This window comes from Amblyomma americanum, chromosome 5, assembly GCF_052857255.1.
Source record: "Amblyomma americanum isolate KBUSLIRL-KWMA chromosome 5, ASM5285725v1, whole genome shotgun sequence".
In the NCBI taxonomy this organism is placed as follows: Eukaryota; Metazoa; Arthropoda; class Arachnida; order Ixodida; family Ixodidae; genus Amblyomma; species Amblyomma americanum.
Window position 1 is genome coordinate 48,624,056 of NC_135501.1, and position 12,627 is coordinate 48,636,682.

Here is a 12,627-nt window from a genome sequence, read left to right on the forward strand (position 1 = left end):
ATAACAGTCCGTATTCGATATCGCATCAAGTCACACTGCAAGGGGAGAAGCGAGGCTGCCTAATATTAAGATTACGATGTGTTGAAAATTATACTTCGTTTTCTAGCACTGACAAGTTGCTCGATCTTCACCCGCATTTTCCGTTAGCTGTAAGGATGACAGGTCATACCTGCTGTTTATCGGACGCCACACACGCGGGCGTCGGTCCCAGCGTGTTCCAACGCGGACTCATCTTTTCACACTACCCTCCCGCCACTCCTCTGTCGACCACTGTTGGAATGTTCCGGCGAAGTTGAGAAGCTATTCACTCTGGTTTGTTGTGAGTTGATGCTTTTTAGCGCAACGCAGTTCATTAAACCTGCCTCTTGCAACCTGCGCGTGATGGTGTCGAAGGAGCCACCCGTAGCAAGGGTGTCTCGAGCTCCCAGGCGTTGAAAAAGAAGTGTACAACCACGGAAGCAACAATTAACCCTCTTCAAGCTTTGTGCCCATCTCCCGCCCTCTGCGATCATTATCGGTAATTCTGCTCTCTTCGTCTCTACATCCTTTAATAAAGCAGCTTACCGCTGTTCACGCTCTTCATTCGGGCCCAAGATTTCACGCTGAGAGACACCTTCTACGTTGAGTGGTACGACACCCCTTCTCTCCTCGATTGGTCCTAGATTACGTCCTTGCGAAGCAGTGAAGCCGACGCGGCCGTTTTCGTTTTGGCTATTATATGTTTCGTTGTCAGCTAGTGTCCAATGTTGAACCCGGTTTGAACCTTCGTATTTTATATTTTTGACTGGTATGGGTCACGCACATCGCGGTGCGCGCTGCTTTTCTGAAATGAACTGCACTCTCTATTGGACAGTGAGAGACCACAGAAAGTATAAAGATGAGAACGACCGCACTGGCTTCGGTACTTCACAAGAATTCCACATAGGTTTCCAATCGTGGAGAGAAGGCGCATCGTACGTCTCTGCACAGGAGCTGTCCCTCAGCGTGAAATCTTTGGCACGCCGGAAAGACGAGAACTGCGCTCAGCCGTATTACTGAACCATATAGAGACAAAGTAGGCAGAATTTCCGATGCTGAACGCAGTGGGTGGCCAAGGGGAAAAAACTTTAAGAGGATGAATTGGTGCTTCCATGGTTGTGGACCCCTTTCTGAACGCCAAGGAGGTTCGCGACGTACCTGGTCCCAGCTGCTCCTGCGATAGCAACAGACGCAGATTATAAGAAGCAGGTCTAAGGAACTGCCTTTCAGCTCAAAAGCCGCACCTCACAACAACCAGAGGCAGAGACGGGAGGGGATCGTCAGGGATGAGTCCATTTTCTGCACAGTCTGGGATCAACTGCAGCGTGTGTGACGTCCGTTAAACAAAATGTATTGTATATCATTCTTACAGCGAAAGAAAAACGCGGGCAAAGTTCGACTAACTTGACAGTGCTAGAAAACGAATTATGATTTGCAACGTATTGTAATCTTAAGAATATAGTGCTGTCTCGCTTCTCCCCTTGCTGCTTCACCTGACACAGATGCAATACAGAATACGAAGCACATTATTCTCCCGTGCTGCACACAATCATGAGCAGAATGTTGCATTTGTTATGTTTTTACCCTTCAGCTTTATTTCATTTTTCCGCAGCGGGACGAGATAGCTCTACTTCTGTTAAGTTTAGGATCTGACATATGTTAGTGTTTGCTGAAGCATATTTTCTCTCTCTTATGCCCTGAGTACACCCACGGCGGGGTCATAAATGGGCGCGCCGCGGTCAGTATCTTGGGCGCCATCAGTAGAGACAGTCTCAACTCTCTCATGCAGAGCGAGGGCTCGTTCACTGGGCCCGGGTACTGCGAAATGCTCACTGGACAGTTGCTTTCGTACGCCTAGGATGAGCCGCTCTCGGATGGCTGCTACATCTTTCACCACGACCGCAGCCCCGCGCACAAACCGCGCTGTGAGCGACCTCCTGGTTGGCTACGCCGCGCTTCACCTGCCGTGGCCACCTAACAGGGCTGACTTGAACCTCATCTAGAACATGTGGGTAATCTTGAAGGAGCTATCCTCAAGGCGCTTTTGCGATGGCACGGTGGTTCAGCTGTGGCACGCCGTCAAGGTAAAGTGGGAGGCCCTGTGCGGACGTACGTAGCTAGTTGCGGCAATGTACGACTCCTTGTACGTCTTCTATTTTTGTTCCCAGACTTAAAAAAAAAACGAATATCGTGCAATTATTTCTCATCATCCTCACATCACACTCAGCAAGCTTTAAAAGGCCAGATGAAGAGGAGTAGTGTAAAATTTATTAAAATTTCCAAGTTCAAGCCGTCGCATTTTGCCGTACCGCGCTCGGCAAGCTTAGAGCCTACCAAAATCAAGGTATTACTCCTCCTCGCAATCAACGCCCATAAAGCTCACCGACAGCTAGGCAATCTTTGGTACACTATTTGAATGAACGACATTGTACACAGACTTAACAATGCACAATTTTGTTCCACGGCCTATAGAGCCTGAGCAGTTCTGCATCCGTGCTTTGCGTGCGTTCTGACTACACCATTTCTGATGCGAAAGCACTACTTCACGAAGTCTAATCGACTCACCGAGATTGTGTGCTGCTTGACCTTTAAGGTCATGCTGGCGATGATCGCCAGCTTTGCTGGTCACTGCACAAGAGCTCTGTGTTATCGCCGCGGCCGATCACACCTCGCGTTAAACTGCAACACACACTCGCGCTGTGCACTGCACATCGTAGTCTTCATCAACTTCCATCTGCGCTGCGAACAGATCAGATCAGCTTAACCCGAGTCTAATATCGTCGCTTGATGTGCCGACGACAAAGCAAAGCAAAAACATTACCCAACCTGGCTAAACGTATGGTTTGGCTCGTCTACTCCGTTTAGCTGCGTGAAAATCCTATCAGTTTTTTTTGTAATCTTGGGCCTTAGACACAAGTTTATTTTGTTTTAGTCTCACTGTTGTTTCGCTAAGCCATTTTAAAAGAAAATGTTTTTATGGTTATGTTTATGTGGGTTTAACGCACTAAATGCCTTAGGCTATGAGGAACGCCGTAGTGAATGGCTCCGGAAATTTCTACCACCTGGGGTTCTTTTACGTGCATTAACATTGTGCAGTACACAGGCCTTCAGAATTTCATCTCCATCGAAATTCGACCGCGATTTCTCTACAACAAATCCTTGCTATGCGCTTTCTGTCTTTTTTGAGAGGGGAATCGTTTAGTTTCTGCAAAAACATACTCTGGCTTTGTACTCTTATCAGCACCTATTGCGAGATAACCATGCCAGAAAGCAGCCAGAACTTCACCGTGGTAGTGACGACATCCGCGCGAGCAGTGAGCAGTGGGTCGTTAACCGCCGTGAGGGTGTCCCGGGCGCTCTTGGGGCTTGCAGCAGTCGAGACACGGAGGCATGAATGCGGTGCAGATGGCGCAGCCTTCTTCTCGGCCGGCTGCGCCGTCACCACCACGGGAACGGAAGCAGACGCTTCCGGGGGACACGCCTGTGGCCCGGCTTCCTTCGCGTCCTCCGCCTGCAGGGGAGAAGTATTGAAGGTGCCCTTTTCGGGCAGGAGTAATACTATGTTAGAGCCCATAATGCGCACCAATGTCACGATGATCGCTTCTTTGCATAGGCAATATCGTGCTAGCTGAAAGGAAGCGTGTTGCCATTGTCAACAAATGTACATGGCCTTTACCAAGTGCAATATCCACTCGCAGCGACTCCAAAATTCCGCTCACCTGCGGCTGCCGAGACCGCCTTGTTTTGGTAAACCTCGTCCTCTCGTAGCGCAGCTCTTTGCCGCGCAACTAGTTCGTTATTCATGATGTGCTACTACACGTCATCTCCACTTGTGCGCCTGTATTACAATCACTGCCTCTTGCACCGGGATATGCTAAAGGGATCGACAACTGGCCGAAACGTGTCATGCAAAGGATCAGAATGGGAAGGCATATCGGCGTGTTGGCTCACTATGGCATAGCAATGCCATTGAAAGCACAGCGTCTAATTGTATTTTTTCATTGAGAATCGCATGCAATCCTCCAAGTGAAATTCTATATGACCAAGTATTTTCGACGAATTTAACTGCCGGACAACACGTCGGTAAAATAAAAATTTGAAAGAGTTAAAAGATACGCGCTAATTTTCTTTTAAAGAACTATACGGTATTTTAGCATCCTACGCGCTTTCTCGAGTGCGCGTTGCAATGCAGAAAGAAATAAGCGGTGAAATGTGGAGCTCGTTTTGAATCTCGACATTGAGATGCCGGCTGGTGTTGATACTCGACAATGTCAGTGTTTTGCGGTTTTTATTACGCTCCACTAAAACTCTCTTCTAGTAAATTTACGTTAGGTTATCCACCAGAAATGCAAAAAAAAGCTCAGATGCATACTACGCTGTAATCAAAGTCTTTACTATCAAGCGGCCGTGGCTATAGCACATTTAGTGTCTGATATTTTCATCGCAAAAATTACACAATGAGTTATTCAAGCATATCAGATTGAGATTTATAAAAAAAGAGCCCACGCAGTAAAAGGAATATTTTTTTTGAATAGGTTCTATATTGTATGTAACCGGTTCGGAATCTACCTCCTTGGTAAGCGTTATGTCGCTAAAAAAATGGCTCCTTAAAATTTACTTCCCAGTTTCTCTTATTTTACTCTTGCTGATGCTCGTGTTTCATTTAAGGAAGAATTGTTCCTCAGCTATGAAAACCTCCTTACAGAGGTCGGAATTATTGTGAACACATGTTCGTAGCTGAATTCGACAGGGTGGCGACCATGTGAGTGGGACTACCCATCGCAATGCCAGCACCATTCCCTACTGCTGCTCGCTGCCTAAAGAAAAGTACTTGGCTGCAGTTGTCCACGGAGTCAGCACCTCGACAATCAACTTTTGCGAGTTCATCATCGGTTCCCAGTGGCAGCCGCCTTAGGTGTCCCGAGAATTTAGGTCACATTTTTTACTCTACATCTATTTTATTTCTTCTTTTTACATGTTGACTTGAGCCGTGTCAGTGGACGGGTACGTGTACTTTCATATTCATTTTAACTTCAGTCCCCACAACCTTAATCCACACTCCAGTGCAAGTAAATTGGTTTTGAGGAAAGGAAAATGGTGTATTAACTTTCTCACACATCATGATGAACACCATGATATAAATGAAATGAAAATACACTAAAATGAAACAAAAGAAACAGAAAACAAAATTACATTACAGAAACAAAAACAACAAACGAAGAGAACAAAAAGAAAACAAAATAAATAAAATTAAAGAATTGCAGAAATCGATGTGTAAAGAACGAAAGAATTGCAGAAAAATTTTCAGAAAGAAACGCGTAAAGCAATGAGCAATGGTTGGGGTTATAGTTGATGGGCGTTTAACGTCCCAAAGCGACTGAGTTTATCAGGGACGCCATAGTGAAAGGATCCGGAAATTTCAACCACTTGGTGTTCGTTAACGTGCCCGAACACCGTACAGTACACGGGCCTGTAGAATTTCACATCCATCGAAATTCTACCGCAGCGGTCGGCATCGAACCCTCGTCTTTCGGGTCAGCAGACGACCGCCATATCCAGAGACACCGCGGTTGCAACAAGTGTAGAAGGAAGCAAAGGAAGAGTTGGAGTTGTTGCGACTGCATGAAAAATGAAAAGAAAAGTACACAGGCCGGCCCATTGGCTCCGGCTGAGCCACAATCGCTGCCACGTGCAGACAGTAGGAAGGTTGAAAGAGCTGTGAGGGGAAATATTCAAGGAAAGGACGCACGTCGCAACAACCGCGTCATCCGAAACTACGACGACTGTTTAGCAACAAATACCCCCGGTGGCAAGGAGCACTCGGCACATGTGCGAGAACCCCTAATCCCAGCCCCATAAGTTCAAGAAGCCACCATCCCTTCAGTTTGAGAAAGAATTGTAGAAAAGGAGCTTTCGCTCTGCATCAAGGTTGCAAAGAATTGCGACCGACCTGCGTCATTTTTTTTTCTTTCTTCTTTTAATCTCTCCTTTATTACTTCCCTTATGGCGCGGTACGGGTAGCCACACCGATAAGAAGCGGTTACTGCGTCACTTGCTTTCCTTAAACAACAATTTTTTTCCCTCTAAATTCGGCCGCCACGGCCTGAAATGACCTAGCGTTGCGTCCGGTCGCGGTAGGGTCGCGACAAGAAAGCCTTGTGCAACGAGAGAGGCACGCATTATTAATAGCGCTGTTCTGGATCATGGACTGTCTCTTTCACTCCTTCCTTTACGGCATATCCCTGGTGTTGACCAAGAATGAGTCCTGTTTTAAAAAGGGTCACTTCTTTACTTAACACTAATAATAACCCAGAGGCATGCATGCACTTAATGGGTAGAGCGACCCTCACTGCTTTAGGCGAACCAACTCAGCTTTCCCAGAGGAAGCACGCTTTTGTGTCAACCTACGCTATGACTCGTGGCGTGGTGGCATCACTATCGGGCCTCTTGCAGTTTGCTTCCTTCGGTAACTATAGGCTTTGTGGTAGGGCTGTGCCGCCAGCTAGGGAAATTTCATTGCCAGGAAGCGTAGACACTTCGCTGCTAGTACCGCAGTTTGCGTGCGCGGGTGAGGTTTTCTCGCCATAAAAAAGCCTCCAAGGCGCTGCCAGGTTTTCTGCTCAACTGCAGATATCACGCTCTCGCGTTAAAAGTGCGTGGCGCACCTACCTGCTTTTCTACGACAACGCACGAATGGATCGGAGCCTGTGAAGACGTGCACGCTGAGGTTTCTTGCTGAGTGCTCGTGACCTCCGGCTTCATCGACGCCTCCTGTCCAGTCCCAGGAGCGGCAGCTGAAGAGGCCATTGATAATTCCTTCGCTGACGTTGCATTGACTTTCTTCCCCTTTCGGCGACGGCGTCGGCTCCTGTTGTCGCTCTTTGTTTTGTAGTCTTGAGCCGGCATGGTCTCAGTTTGTGGGGCCGAGCACTGAGCTGGGTCGATCAAAACGACGGCCGCCGCTGCGTCGGTCCCGCCATTGTGGGCTCCTGCTTCCACCGTGCCCCCGGTGGGAATCGGCTGGTCATCCGCAGGCTTGTTTGGTTCCGGAGACGGCATGATATGGGCGTCTCGCAACCCTCTCGATTCGGCAAACTGGAGCTCGAACAGAATTCCGACCGCACCACATACGAGCGATTTCATCTTCTTCTAAGCGTGCACCTCACGCGCGCTTGGCTTCGGTCGGGGTATCGTGCAGGCTTTGTCGAGATATTATGCGCCAGAAAAAGATTTGTGGAACAATCAATGTAATTGACGAGAGATAATGTGATGACATGCAATTTGTAGCTTGGGCAGTTATTTTTTATTTGATGCGACCCTGCCGCGATGGTTAAGACATCCAATCGTTCCGTTCCTCTCCAGGCACGTCTAATGGCGCTGCATTGCGCCTTTTTTGCCGATTAGGCTTGAAAAACGATGGAAGCTGAGGAAGACGAACATATGCCATTTCTTATACATATACCATAGCCTTTGTAAATGTTACAGTATTTTCTTTTGTATTCATAATTACATTTTCACTCAATGAATTACTTTTTATCTTCGTTCTCTTTTTCATCCCGTTTTTTTTTTCAGTCCATGCTCTACTTGAGGTAGAATTCCCCGGTGATGCTCTGCCGCATGCTTTCCTTTTGCCTCTATTATGTAGAGATGAATAACAACGTCTGCCTCCCGATTCTTGACCGATCCTCTAGTGTAGGTATGTGCCATCTTTTAAAAGTTTAACAGCAACCACAGCATGATGTATACATAGGCCAACATGCAGTGGTGTGGCGCTGCTGGTGCTTGGCTCAGAGATGAACTGTGGTGTCTTGGTAGGGACTGCGTGCTCACCACTTGTGAGGCCGTTCTACGAGGAGAGATTTGGCCAGGTCTTAAGTCTCTAGGCGCGGTTAATGTGTAATTGAAGGCAGGTTTGGCCCAGGTATATCGCTCACCTCCCAGGGCGGAGAGTCTGCAGCTTGGTTTTTCAGCTCGCCAACACAAACTTGCCGCTTGACTCTTTTCAGAAAGCTAGAATTGACGTCTTCCCTGTGGCTCTCGTACCTATCGGTGAAAGCATGATCAAAATGAAAATCTCTAAAGTTCTTAAGCAGGAGCTAAGCCTTCTAACCAAACACTACATCTCTGAGGTGCGACCGTTTGGCCGTAGAGACATTGTCTGCAAGTCCTCTGACATTGCTCGTGTCGCAAACTTGCTCCAGTGCAAAACTTTTTAATCATTGCTGGTGAAAGCCTTCAGCACGGAAGAGCTCACATGCTCGTGGGGTGGACTCATCATCTCGCCCGCAGGAAATAGAGGAAGAATTTCACGACGCAGATATGGGCATTCTTTCTCTCTACCGATGGAGTGGAGAAATAAATGGTGTGCGTGTAGCGACAGAATTAGCCATAACAACTTTTGCTGGCTCCTCCTGTCCTTCCGAGCTCAAGATCTGGACGATAGTGTACCATGCGGACCCTCTGCAGCCCCGTCTTCTACAATGCACCAACTGCTGGCGGTTCGGTCACGGTGGTAAGGCGTGAAAATCGGAGACTCGCTGCCGTGTTTGTGGAGATCATCCGGCTAAGAGCTGATCAGCCCCAGTCTTGCCTCTGCGACTGTAAACACTCAGCTGATGATGGAAACTGTTCGAACCGAGCTGATGAACAAAGCTTGTTACAGATAATTCAAGTGAAGCGATGCTCGAAAGAAGATGGTTACGCTCTTCAGGACCGACACAATAGTTCATATTCCAGCCGTTTGCGCTGTTCTGTTAAAGATCTATAGTGAAGTTTGACTACGTCGATAGTGTCCTCAGTAAAACAGGCTTTTTTTTGTGGCGCTGTGTAGTTTTACTGAGGCATTATCGCAACTTGTTGCAGGCCAAGCTCTGCCTTCTCAATCATCGGTTTAGGCGGCGACGCGTGCATCACTCCCAAATTGTGCTGCTAGTAGTAGTCACTCCAAGTCGCCTCCTGACGCATCCCTAGTCACGCCTGCCCACAGCGCACCTGTCAGTGTCTCTAACGTAAATACCTGTACCACGGATGTTAAAACTTTCTGACCGTTACAGAAGCGTCGAGTTCCTTCCTCACCCTCGAAATCTGTTGTTTCGGAATTCAATGCAATGAAAGGACCCCCAAAGTCATTCCCCAGTCTGAAGTGCAGAAAGAGGATTTTGCTGCTTCTCATCAGTGAATAATCATGGCGGGCCTAAAAGTTCTTCAGTGCAGTTGCTGCTTCGCACTTTCTTCCCTCCTGGATCTTGAACTGCTACGTGAACATTATCTTGGTGTAGTGTTTTTGGAATTAGTGTGGCTACCACCCCTTGCAAACGAAAAAAATTCTCGTTTTCAGTCTAAATTGCATTAACGGCATGGGCAGCGGTGTTTAAAGTACGATCTCTACAAAAATATGTTACCGCGCCTCTATCTCACAGAACGTTATGCTCCCTAAAAGAAAACATTTGACAGAAGTATGTATGGTTGGGAAAAGCGACAGCAGAAACACCACTACCCCCAAAACTTCGCCTTCATAAAGGACCTCTCCTCCCGTCAAATTACCCCGCATAAATACTCAATCCTCGCAAAAGGACGCGGGTTCAAATTGTCATTTGCTCCCGCCACTCCTAAACTTGTCGTTGCTGTCGAGGACGCTATCCAGCACCTGGAACAATATGTTACAGAAGTCCGCCTGAAAGTGATTGGTGTCATCGTCAAAGTACCCTCCAAACTTCCCAGTAACCTGTCTCCACTGGAACGAAAAGCCCTACGGGGTCTTCGAGACGACACCACCATCGTCGGGCTCCCGGGAGACGAGGGCAACTGAACGGTGGTGATGGACCGCCACGACTACGAGGATAAAGCTTCGGTCCTGCTGAGCAGCGGGGCATATAAGAAGATTCCCAAGGATCCGGCTTCAAGCATTCAAACAACCGTCAACAGAATTCTCAGCAGCAGATATTCAAGCGGCATCCTGATTTTAAAAGGCTTTACCTCCACCTCATCTCCAGAAATCGCTCAGCTCAAAGCTTCTACGGGCTACCTAAAATTCACAAACCTGGCATCTCTCTGCGGCCAATTGTGGACTTCACCCTATCTCCTCTCCGACGGCTTTTCGACTACCTTCACAAGCTACCAGCGCCGCTCACCGGCAGAACTCCCACTCACGTACAGCATTCGGCACATTTCGTGCATCTTGTCTCGGACCTGACAATTGAGGAGGACTAAAACCTGGTCTTGTTGGACGTGGTGTTTTTATTTACCTGCGTTCTAGTGCCCCTGGCTGTGTTCGTTGCTCAGCGCTCACTCCAAAACCACCAAACCCTGCACGAGGGAACACCTCTCAGCGTCGATGAGGTATGCCGCCTTTTTTAGTTCTGTCTTCGCAGTACCTATTTCACCTATAAAGGTGAAACTTTCAAGCAAACAACTGGAACTGCCATGGCGGCGTCGACATTAGTCACAATGGCTAATATAACCATGGACGACGTAGAACGGCGGGCGATATATACCTACAATCCCAAGCCAATGTTTTTCCTTCGATATACTGCTACGCTATTAACTACTCTAGTGGCGCCATACAGTGGCTATACTGCATTTCCTGGCTGTTGGCAAGCCTTGAGCCATCTCGGGGCTAGATGTTTCGTCTTCTACATCTCTCGTGCTGCCTGCTGCCTTGCGCGTTCCAACGTCTTGCGCGTCTAATTAAAGCAAGTAAACCAGCTCTGCTTACGCCAACCGTTTCTCAGTGACATATTTGGTGGAGGTGCGGGGTAACCGGCCCATGTACTCTGACCTCGAGGACACCTTTGACGTCAGCTCTCAAAGCCTGGCTACAACACCAGTCCACAAGGCGAGCCGCCGCCTGCGAGGCCTACAACCCGAGTTCGGCCAACTGACAGCGCCGGTAAGGGCCATGACATCCACCGCGGCTAGCCAGATATGTCAGCACTCCAGGAGTGCCCCACCATTTGCCCTTCACGCACCTAGATCACCGCCACCGTTCCACGGAGACAGGTTCGAGGACGTCGAAGACTGGTTGGCCAGCTTTGACCGAGTGGCGGGTTTCAATGAGTGGGACGGCGAGCGCAAGCTGCGCAACGTCTACTTTGCGCTGCAGGACTCGGCCAAAACGTGGTTTGAGGACCACGAAGCTTCCTTTACCACCTGGGAGGCTTTTCGTCGAGAGCTGCTGGCGACATTTACCAGCAGCGAAAGAAAAGAGAAAGCTGAAATCGCTCTGCGCTCGAGATCACAGCAGCCGAACGAGGGCGTCGTGATATTCATCGAGGACATGACCCGACTGTTCAATCAGGCCGACCCTGCTATGCCCGAAGCCCAGAAGGTACGCCACTTAATGCGTGGCGTAAAAGAGCAGCTGTTTGCCGGACTGGTCCGTGACCCGCCACGAACAGTGTCCGACTTCACCAAGGAGGCAATGAGTATCGAACGCTCTTTACAGGAACGGGGCGCCCACTACGTACGTCAGGCTACTGTAGCAGCCGCTTCCCAGTCCCAGTACACGCCTACGTCGCTGCCCGCCGAGGACCTTCGGGAGCTTGTAGGAAGCCTGGTGCGCGAGGAACTGGCGAAACTTCGCTTTGAAGCTCCACAGGTCAGCGTCGCTGCCGTTACGGACGTGGTCCGCGAAGAAATCCGACGAGTTGTGCACCACCCCCGCTCCACACCCGGCGCCCTTCATTATGACGTACAGCGAGGCGCTACGAAGTCCCGGGCCAGCGATGCGAGCCTTTTCCCCCATCGCTCCTGTGCAATACCTGCAGGAGCCAATCTCAACAGCACCCTCCGTGCCGCAGGAGTTCAGGCCCCCCGTGAGCAAAGCGCACGTTTGGCGTAAGCCAAACAATCGGCCGCTCTGTTACCACTGCGGAGAGCCTGGCCACATCCTCCGCCACTGCCCCTACCGCAGGATGGGTTTAAGGGGGTTTTCACCTGATGCACAGCGACCACGCTACGGTGAAAGACCACGGGATGTCGAACAGTACTTGGCTGAAAACGTACAATCTTCGACCTCGTAGCGACGCCAGTCCCGATCGCCATCCACAAGGCAGTTCTCTCCGCCCAGCCGGCCGTCATCCTCCGGCCAGTTCAGAGGTACGTCCCCACGTCGGGAAAACTAAAGACGGCATCCTCCGGGGGTAGGGCTGCCGCTACTGGACTGAGTCAAGAGCCTCCACCCGACGATTCGCCGCGACGCTCCGACCGACGACGACCTGACCCGACGACCTCGACGACGCGCTGCGACCGACTGGCCTCCGCCGAAATTCCGGTATCCGCCGACAACCACGACGTTACCGCACTCGTGGATACCGGCGCCGATTTTTCGGTAATGAGCAGACGGTTAGCCACGGTCTTGAGGGAGGTTCTGACCCCTTCGTCTGGGCCGCAGATCCGGACAGCTGGTGGCCACGTGGTAACTCCGATCGGTGTCTGCACTTCGCGAATCCAGATCCGCGGTGTTACTTTCCCTGGCTGCTTTGCTGTGTTACCCGAGTGCTTCAAAGACCTCATGCTCAGTTTGGATTTCCTTCAAGAGTAGGGTGCCGTTATCAACCTCCGGGAGCTAATCGTGTCGTTTTCCACCCAAGGTCCTGTCGACGACGATAC